We start from the raw sequence: 8,704 nt of genomic DNA, 5'->3' as shown, positions 1-8,704 counted from the left end.
TTTGACCCATCTTCGTATATATGTGGCGTAAGTTTGCCCCAAAACGGTTTACAACCCAGAATTTTATACTTTGACATGGCTCATAGATATATTTATATTGTAGTTTTGACAGCTTACCAATCTGACATTAAGACCTTGTTGAGGTTTTCTTTCACCAAGGGCTACTTTCTCACAGATGTTTAGGTGTTGCTCAATCTGAACATTATCCTGAGTTCTATCTTCTTCTTCTTCTTCTTGCGCTATGGCCTCTGTAGTTACACGGATAGCCCCTTCGTGGACTGCATTTTCCTCTTCTTCTCCCAGAAACTCTTCATTCTTTCTCTTCTTCTCTCCCGCTCTTTTTCCGAGATCTGCAGTTTCCGGTTCTCCTGTCGGCTCCACTGGTGACACTCTAATCTTTTCCTATATTCTTCTCTGTCATTGATCTCCGCATATTGGTCGGTGTATATTTGTTCCTCCAATTTTCCTTTCTTTCGACCTTGATCCCCAATTCCAACCAGTCCTTCCGAAGTTCAACAACCCACTTGGTTCCTATCTTTCCCCTTGTCCTCCCTGTTGTTTCCCACACTCTCTTCGTCATTCTGGCCATATTCATCCTAACTACATGTCCAGCAAACTTTGCCCTTTTGAGTCTGATTTCCCCGGATATTGTTCTCATGTTCCGGTGCAATTCTTCCCTAGGTCTTCGCATCCACCTCTCTCCAACTCTTTTGGGACCTAGTATTTTTCTCAATTTTTCTCTCTTTTTTCTCTAGTTGTTCCGCTCCATTTCTTCCTAGTGTCATCGTCTCAGCAGCATATAACACTGCATTCCTCGCTATGGCTTATCTTTGCCTCTGTGGATATATTCTTTTTATTGTATATGTCTCTCGTCATGTAGAAGGCTCACCTCATTTTCTTTATCCTCTCTGTTATTCCCTCCTCGCTCCTGTTCGTTCCTGTTATAAATTCTCCCAGGTATTTAAATTTGTCCACCATTTTCACAGTGCGTTCCGGTGTTTCACAGTGTGCAGTGGTATTTAATGTCTTTGACTAGTTATAGGTGATCCTCAAAAAATGGCTCTGAGCACTATGGGACTTCTGAGGTTATCAGTCCCCTACAACTTAGAGCTACTTAAACCTAACTAACCTGAGGACATCACACACATCCATGGCCGAGGCAGGATTCGAACCTGCGACCGTAGCGGTAGCGTGGTTCCAGACTGTAGCGCCTAGAATCGCTCGGCCATAACATCCGACCGCGATCCTCAGTCCCACCTTTCTGGCTACCTTACTTAAGTTGTTGTGTCTTTGCGTCTTCTTTCGTTTCACTTACTGTTACTATGTCGTCTGCAAAGGCTAGGCAGTCCACTTGAGCCTTGTCCTTTTTGTCCCACACATGGGTCTTGCCCTCCCATGCCTGATCGTCCAGTGCTATACTGAACAACAATGGTGACACTCCATCTCCCTGTTTAACACTAGTCTTGATTTCAAATTCTTCTGACTGTGCTCCTCTGAATCTCACCCTAGCTTTTGTGTCTGTCAGAATTTCTTTCATGAGTTCTTGTTGTGTTCCATCAAGTCCTCTGTTCTTCAGGATCCTGACAAGAGTCAGGCTGTCGATGGAGTCATATGCCTTTGTGAAGTCCACGAAGGTTATTACTGTCTTTTTGTTTTTTAAGGCCCTATGTTCTATCTGTTGCTTCAGGATAAATATCTGTTCTATACAACCTCTTCCCTTCCTGAATCCCGCTTGGTAGTCGCCAGTTGTACTTTATACCTGTTCTTCGACTCTCGTGAGCAATAGTTTTGACAGCAGCTTGTATCCGACCTCTAGTAGCGATATTCCTCTGTAGTTGTTTGCATCTCTCTTGTCCCCCTTCTTATGTATTGGTACAACAATTGCATTCTTCCATCCTTCTGGCAACTTCTTCGTTCTCCAGATTTGGTGAATTATGTTGGTCATGTTGTCTATTGCTTTGTTGCCTCCACACTTTATCACCTCGGCTAATATACCATCTTCTCCAGTTGCCCTATTATTCTTTAGATCTCTTATGGCATGTGGGACTTCATCCCTGGTTGGAGGGCGTGGCTCTCTCTCATCTGTGTCAGTCCCCAGTTCCAGCTCTTCTTCAGGTGGTTCACAGTTCAGCAGGTCGTGAAAGTGCTCTGCAACAATCCGACAGTTCTCCTTTGCACTAACAGCCAGCTCCCCTTTCTTATCTTTCATCAACAGTTCTCTCCCCTTGTATCCAATCAGACTCTTTTTGAATTTCCCGAAAAAGTGTCTGCTGTTGTTTTTCCTGAAGTGGGTCTCAATCTCGTCCAGTTCCTGCTTCATCTTCTGTCTTCTGGTCTATTTTATTGTTCGGGACGCTTCCTTTCTTGCTCCTAAGAAAAATTCCCATTTTTCCGGGTCCTTCTTGCTGCTCCACTCTCTCCAGACTTTCCTGCGAGTCTCTACTGCTTCCTCACTGTCCTTATTCCACCACCAGTGCTCCCGTTTCTTTTCTTTCTTTCCGCATAGTTCAGCCTGTTACGCCTTATTTCGCGTCGTGTCGTCCTATTCACTGAATGATTCAATTCCTTCCTCATATCTGGATCGATTGTGTCTTAATGTGTCTCTGTCTACCTTTATGTTTTCTGTTCTTCTTTTCGTCTGTGGCAGTCTGTCCCTGTTTGGAATGCAAAGGCACATAACTTCTGTAAGATAGTGATCCGATTCTATTCTTGTGTTCTTCATGACCTTTGTGTTCGTGATCTCTTTAGAGTGTGTCCAGCTGATTGCTATGTGGTCAATTTGGAATTCTCCAAGGCGGGTGCATGGGTTTGCCCATGTCTTTTTCTTACACGGTTTGGCCCTGAAGTGTGTTGTCATCAATCTCATTTTGTGTTCTCGACACAGTTCAATTAGTCTTTCTCCATCTTTGTTTGTCCGCTGGTGTGCAGGATACTCACCCACTACTCCTTTATGTTGCTTCTCTCTTCCAATCTGTGCATTATAATCTCCTATGAGTATCTTTACATGTCTGTATAGTATTTTTTTCAGTGTATCATCTAGCTCTTCCCAGAAACCATCTGCAACTTTCTTGTCTTTCCTGTACTTCTCATTTGTAGGTGCATGCCCATTTGTTACTGTACACTTTTTGTTCCCTGCTTGAAATGTCAGTGTTGATAACCTTTCTGACCTGCTCTTCATTTCAGTTATGCCATCCTCGTATCTCTTATCTACTATGAACCCTGTACCAAAGCATCTACGTGCATGTCTTCCCTTTCCCACTTTAACTCCTGGTTTCCCCTTCAGTACTATGAAGCCTTCTGACTCCACTGTATCTTCGTCAGTGTATCTTGTTTCTTGCATCGCTAATATTCCAATGCTTCTCTCTTTCATCTCATCTATTACCCGTTTAAGTTAACCAGTCTTAATCATTGTCTGTACATTTATGGTTCCAATTCGGAAAGTCTTTTTAGTTTTAATGTCCTTTGAGGTTCTTGGGAGCTCCGACTCTTCCCTTATGCACTTTTTGACAGGTACCCCAGAATCCGAATGCCTGCTTGCGTCGACCTTGGTCAACGGGGGATTGTCCCCCTGGGGTAATCTCGATTCCATAGTGCGATCCATTCCATGAGCTAAAAAACATTTTTTGATGGGACGGCTCATGTCCATCCAGTTATACGACTGAAGTTGTGAACCCCAGAAGATCTGTTCAGGCCGCCCCTGACATGGGGACACAGACGCCTTTGGCAGCTGCCCCTAACATGGAGTACAGCAGCTACCTGATATGTTTCAGTGGCTCTTCTGCTTGGGAAGCGACGTTCCTCTTCCGCCTTCGAGACCGTTGGCCGTGCTGGTTCTATGTATTCAGTGTATGGTACTAAATAGATAAATCTCTCCATTTGGTCTCTTGACACGTTTCTGGACATTTGTAACTTTGATGCATGTTTCCTCGCTTTACTTATTTCTGAGGGCGATGTTTCTTTCAAATATTTACCATTTTATACAGTTGTTTTTGTCAGTCAGTAGGTTATTTCAGGATTGCGCTAATAATGTGTCGTCCAACTGTCCAGTAAAAATCATGGAATAATTAATTAATGAAGTTATTAATAAACAGTATATTTGTACAATATATAGAGTGGAATTTGGTTATGATATACTTTAGGCATGTGACACTGGATGTATCTTTTGGTTTTATCAAATGATTACGGAAAATTCACTTATAGAGTCTTGTTTTTGATTCTCATTCTCCTTTTTACTCTGTCTTTTTATTGCAAGGTCGATAACTTGATGATGCTGTCTCTACTGTTTACACATACAGGGCTGAAGATGGTGCATTAAAGCACCGAAACTGGTAGCTATGCAATAAATGACGCCTGTATGTGTTTCATATTCTTACATCAAATACAGGTTTGCACGATACTGTTGCGATGATCACAGACGTCTTGCTCAATGACTCGCCTTGCTTTTGTTCACTACCACGTCTCCTGTACACGTTCTGCAAACGCATATGAGTATCAATGATGCTCCGGTTTCCCACTAAAGGAAACTCAGCGACAGCACTCTGCATGGAACGCACCTCCGTTGCAGCAGCACTTTTGAAGGCTCCTTACAAGTACTGATAGGCAACGGCCTTGCCGCAGTGGATACACCGGTTCCCGTGAGATCACCGAAGTTAAGCACTGTCGGGCGTGGCCAGCGCTTGGATGGGTGACCATCCAGCCGCCATGCGCTGTTGCCATTTTTCGGGGTGCACTCAGGCTCGTGATGCCAATTGAGGAGCTACTCGACCGAATAGTAACGGCTCCGGTCAAAGAAAACCATCATAACGACCGGGAGAGCGGCGTGCTGACCACTCGCCCCTCCTATCCGCATCCTTACTGAGGATGACACGGCGGTCGGATGGTCCCGATGGGCCACTTGTGGCCTGAAGACGGAGTGCTTCTATAAGTACTGATAAGTGTCACCACCTGTCTTAACATCATTAAACTATAGGGAGTGAAGCGGGAATATTGCACGATGTCCTATAGCAAACTCCTCATTTTTCAACCGAAACTGGCGGAGAAAAAATGTGATGCATTATTTATTGAACACCTCTCATATGTTAACCTAATAAATTTCGGAGTGTATGCTGTATTACAAGATAAAAGTTAACACAAGAATGTAGGAAACAGCCTCTGAGTAGTATTTTTCTTCTTCTTTTTCCAAAAAGAATAAAAAAAGAGAGGAGACCTCCGTTTGACTGTGTATTACTATTCACATTGTGTACTGTCTAGGTTTCTTCTTTTATGTCATTATCAAGTACAATGCTAAATTTTGTTGGATCATTATTATCTGATATCTGTTAAGGCAGTCCAAAGCAAGTAAACAAGACGAACAGATGACTTAAGATGTAACTGTTAATTAATGGTCTGACAACTTGATAACGGCATAGAAGCCAAAATGTAGATAGTGCACTAAGAGAAATATAGTAAAACACAGTCAAATGGTGGTACACTCTTTTAAAAAGTATTACATGATTGTGGCTCAAACTACAGAAAACTTTTTAATCTCGTTCTAAATTTTAGTTTATGTCGATACGATTCGTAAAACAGAAAGAGCGAAGCTGAAAAATACATGTAATTTTGCAATATCTGAGTCTTCTATCTTTCCAAACGAACTCGAAGCTCGAAGAACATTGTGTTCGTTTAAAACATAAATATGTATAAAAAAATCAAAACTCTTACTCTAAGATATACATGGCAAAAGGAGTGTTGATTGTGTTACGCTCAAGACTACGACATTAAAATTTGTAGTGATACGATGAACAGGCGCTAGGGTAATTACTGCTCACGCAACGACACACGCTGGCTAACGACCGAAGGGCTTGCTATAATAATGATGTAGAGGTGGTCAGGCAGAGGTGGGTCCAGCACTTGTGTGTAGTAGGGTGACCGTAGTAGGGCGGGGGGGGGGGGGGGGGGGGGGAGTGAGGACGTGTGGGAACTGGGGCGGGTTCCCAGGCCGGGAGCAGGTGCTAGCCCGTTGCCTACCTGTAACCCTCTCGGCGTCAACAGCAGCCGGTCGGTCGCGGCGTGAGAAGACGGCGGAGTCGGCTCCTCAATGGACCATTCACGTCGACATTCACACAGGGCGCAGCAGGTCCCCGGCTGGGAACTCGCGGCTGCGCCTCTTCTCGGCGTCCCTGCCAAAGGAGTCCGCGACCCGTGAACTCTTGACGCCGAGATGGATGCGTGGGAGACATTAGTATCAGCCGGGCGCAGCTGCTCGCGTGACCTCGCCGCCGCATACGGCCACTTTTGTGTCGAAACAATGTGGCGGCGAAAGTGACGGCGAACATCATTCAGCGCGACCGCGGGCACGCAAGTGATTCATCATAGACCTAAAGAAAATGCCAGTGCTCGTAGATGGAAGAAAGAGGGGGCTGAATAAAAATGTTCCAAGGAAAAAATAGTGTTTACATGTAAATCATCAGAACCAGACACAAGTGAGGCTTTCTGGGTCTTGACTGAGAAATGGAGACTTGAAAGACCAGTAAAAGCAGTAGCGTATTGACACATTAACGGGATGAGAGCAACGAGAACACAGTGCCACTTATATCTAATCTCAGCAAAAATTGTACAGGATACTGTTACATCGATTCTGCCATACATCACCATTTTATTACGTATTCTGTCAGTGGCTCTATCATACTGAAGATTACATTCTTTTCTCAATTCTAAAAGTTTGAAACTTAAAGAGGATGATTTTCTGGAAAAAGAATGCTGTTGAAGCAAACTTCTCATGTTTACGGACGAAACAATATCAGACTGCATCCTTGCCTGAAACAAATTATCAGTGCATATGTTCGGTATTAGAACTAAGAAGAGACAAGACATGAAGACAATATTAGTATAACAGATTGTATAAATGCATATAGACTTACTTGCGCTTTGGGCACTTTGCGTGTTTCGTTGTGTTATACAGTAACTAAACGTTCGCCACATGAGCCAATGCAGACGAAAAACTATTCACCGTTGGGTAATGGGCTATCATTCGCTGACGAGTATGACTGACTTCTTCGCAACTCAGTTTCTATGGGATTTTAAGTGACTCCAGAGGCAAATCCTGGAACTGGAGATTTTTCCACGTTGTTAACACTCAATTGTTCTGGTGGTGACTTGCTTATCTTCATGAGGCCCCGTTGTTTCCTACTACTTCGCTTGTCGTTTTCTGTTTTTTCAATTTTTGTTTTCCGCCTCAGTTTCTCGAAGCGCTGAATTCCTTCCCAACACTGCGACGCCGTACTGGAGATCAAGTGGTGTAGTTTCCCATATACCAGTTTCAGTTTGCCATCTTCTCATGTGGTCCTGTGGTCCTTTAACACATCTTTGGACTGTTTCTGTGGTATTCCTAGTTTTCTTCAACCATCCTTCAGCTGGGAATACATAATTTGTTTTGGTAGACGGAGTTTAGACATACGAACAATATAAGATCTGCGTCTCCTGAATGTTAACTCTTACACCAATACATCGATAGGCTTCATCAGACGCTTTTAGAACTGCTTGCAGATCTTCTCAACTAGCAAGAAACGGTAGTATCATCTGTATACTGAAGATCGTTGATGGTTGTGGTGGATACTTTAGTCTAGGCCTTCAGGCTACTGAGATTGAACAAACCCCATCAGTCCTGCATTCTATTTATATGCCTTCTGACAGCTTCCCGTCGACAAGATGAAGTATAGTTCCAACAAATATTGGGCAGCGTGAATGCCACACGCTACTGTGATTTTCTTCACCAACATGTGATCCCTACTCTACGGGAGAAAGGTGCTTCAGACTCTATTGTTTTGCACAATAAAGTACCACCTCACATGGCTCGTGAGGTCACTCGGTTAACCCGTAACACTTTTGGAGAAAACCGAACCATTGACCTATCATTCTAAACTGAGTGGCAACCAAGATCACCAGATTTGAACATGTATAGTATTTGGCTGTAGTTGCCTGAAGGACAGGGTTTGTCCACGGGACACAAACACACGTTGCACGCTGAAGATGAGCATTGCAAGGGAGGTAGCCATCATGTCACCTGCGATGTTTCAATCAGCAGTACAGCAATCTCCAGCGCGGTTACAGACTGTCGTGGATGCAGATGGTCGTCACACTGATCAACGTTTATAATCTGGAATGTAAACATGGTATATAGTTAACAAATCTGACACTCTCATGTAGAAAATAAAATGTGTTCTTGTCAATGGTTTATTTGTTATTTATCTTCCGAATGTCCTGACAAATGTCTCCACAAAATTTCATTATCCTACGATCACTCGTTTTTCATGGGGGCTCTCTCAAGTAGTGGAAGTAGTAGCAGTAGAACGGTATTCTGCCTTACGGCAGTTCTTGTCATGAGTTAATCTGGTTCCAGTTTTGACTGTCCATAGCCAGTCTTTAAGTTTCTCAATATTTGTCTCCTTTGATATTGTCCTGCATTTGATATTTTCTTTTTCCTTTTCCCCCGTTTCTCTCCACCATTCCTTCTATTCCTTCCTTCAATAAACAAACCCTCCTCAAACAATGTACAATCCAGCTCCGTTTTCTCTTTCTGATGACTTTCAGCATTTTACTTTCTTCTCCAGTTCCTCTTAATACCTCTTCATTTCTTACTCGGTCTTCCCATTTCACATTTCGATTCTTCTCCATATCCACATCTCTAGTGCCTCCCATCTTCTTTCATCTTCCTTCTTCAATGTCC

At 43.3% G+C, this 8,704-nt stretch overlaps 1 pseudogene; it reads left to right on the top strand.

Moving 5' to 3' along the window:
• The first annotated feature begins 4,598 nt into the window (after nt 1–4,598).
• On the top strand, nt 4,599–4,715 carry LOC126485704 (5S ribosomal RNA; annotated as a pseudogene).
• The last annotated feature ends 3,989 nt before the right edge of the window (nt 4,716–8,704 follow it).

The sequence above is a fragment of the Schistocerca serialis genome, chromosome 6, assembly GCF_023864345.2.
Source record: "Schistocerca serialis cubense isolate TAMUIC-IGC-003099 chromosome 6, iqSchSeri2.2, whole genome shotgun sequence".
In the NCBI taxonomy this organism is placed as follows: domain Eukaryota; kingdom Metazoa; phylum Arthropoda; class Insecta; order Orthoptera; family Acrididae; genus Schistocerca; species Schistocerca serialis.
Note: the sequence above shows the minus strand (reverse complement) of the source record. Positions and strands in the feature narration are given on the sequence as shown.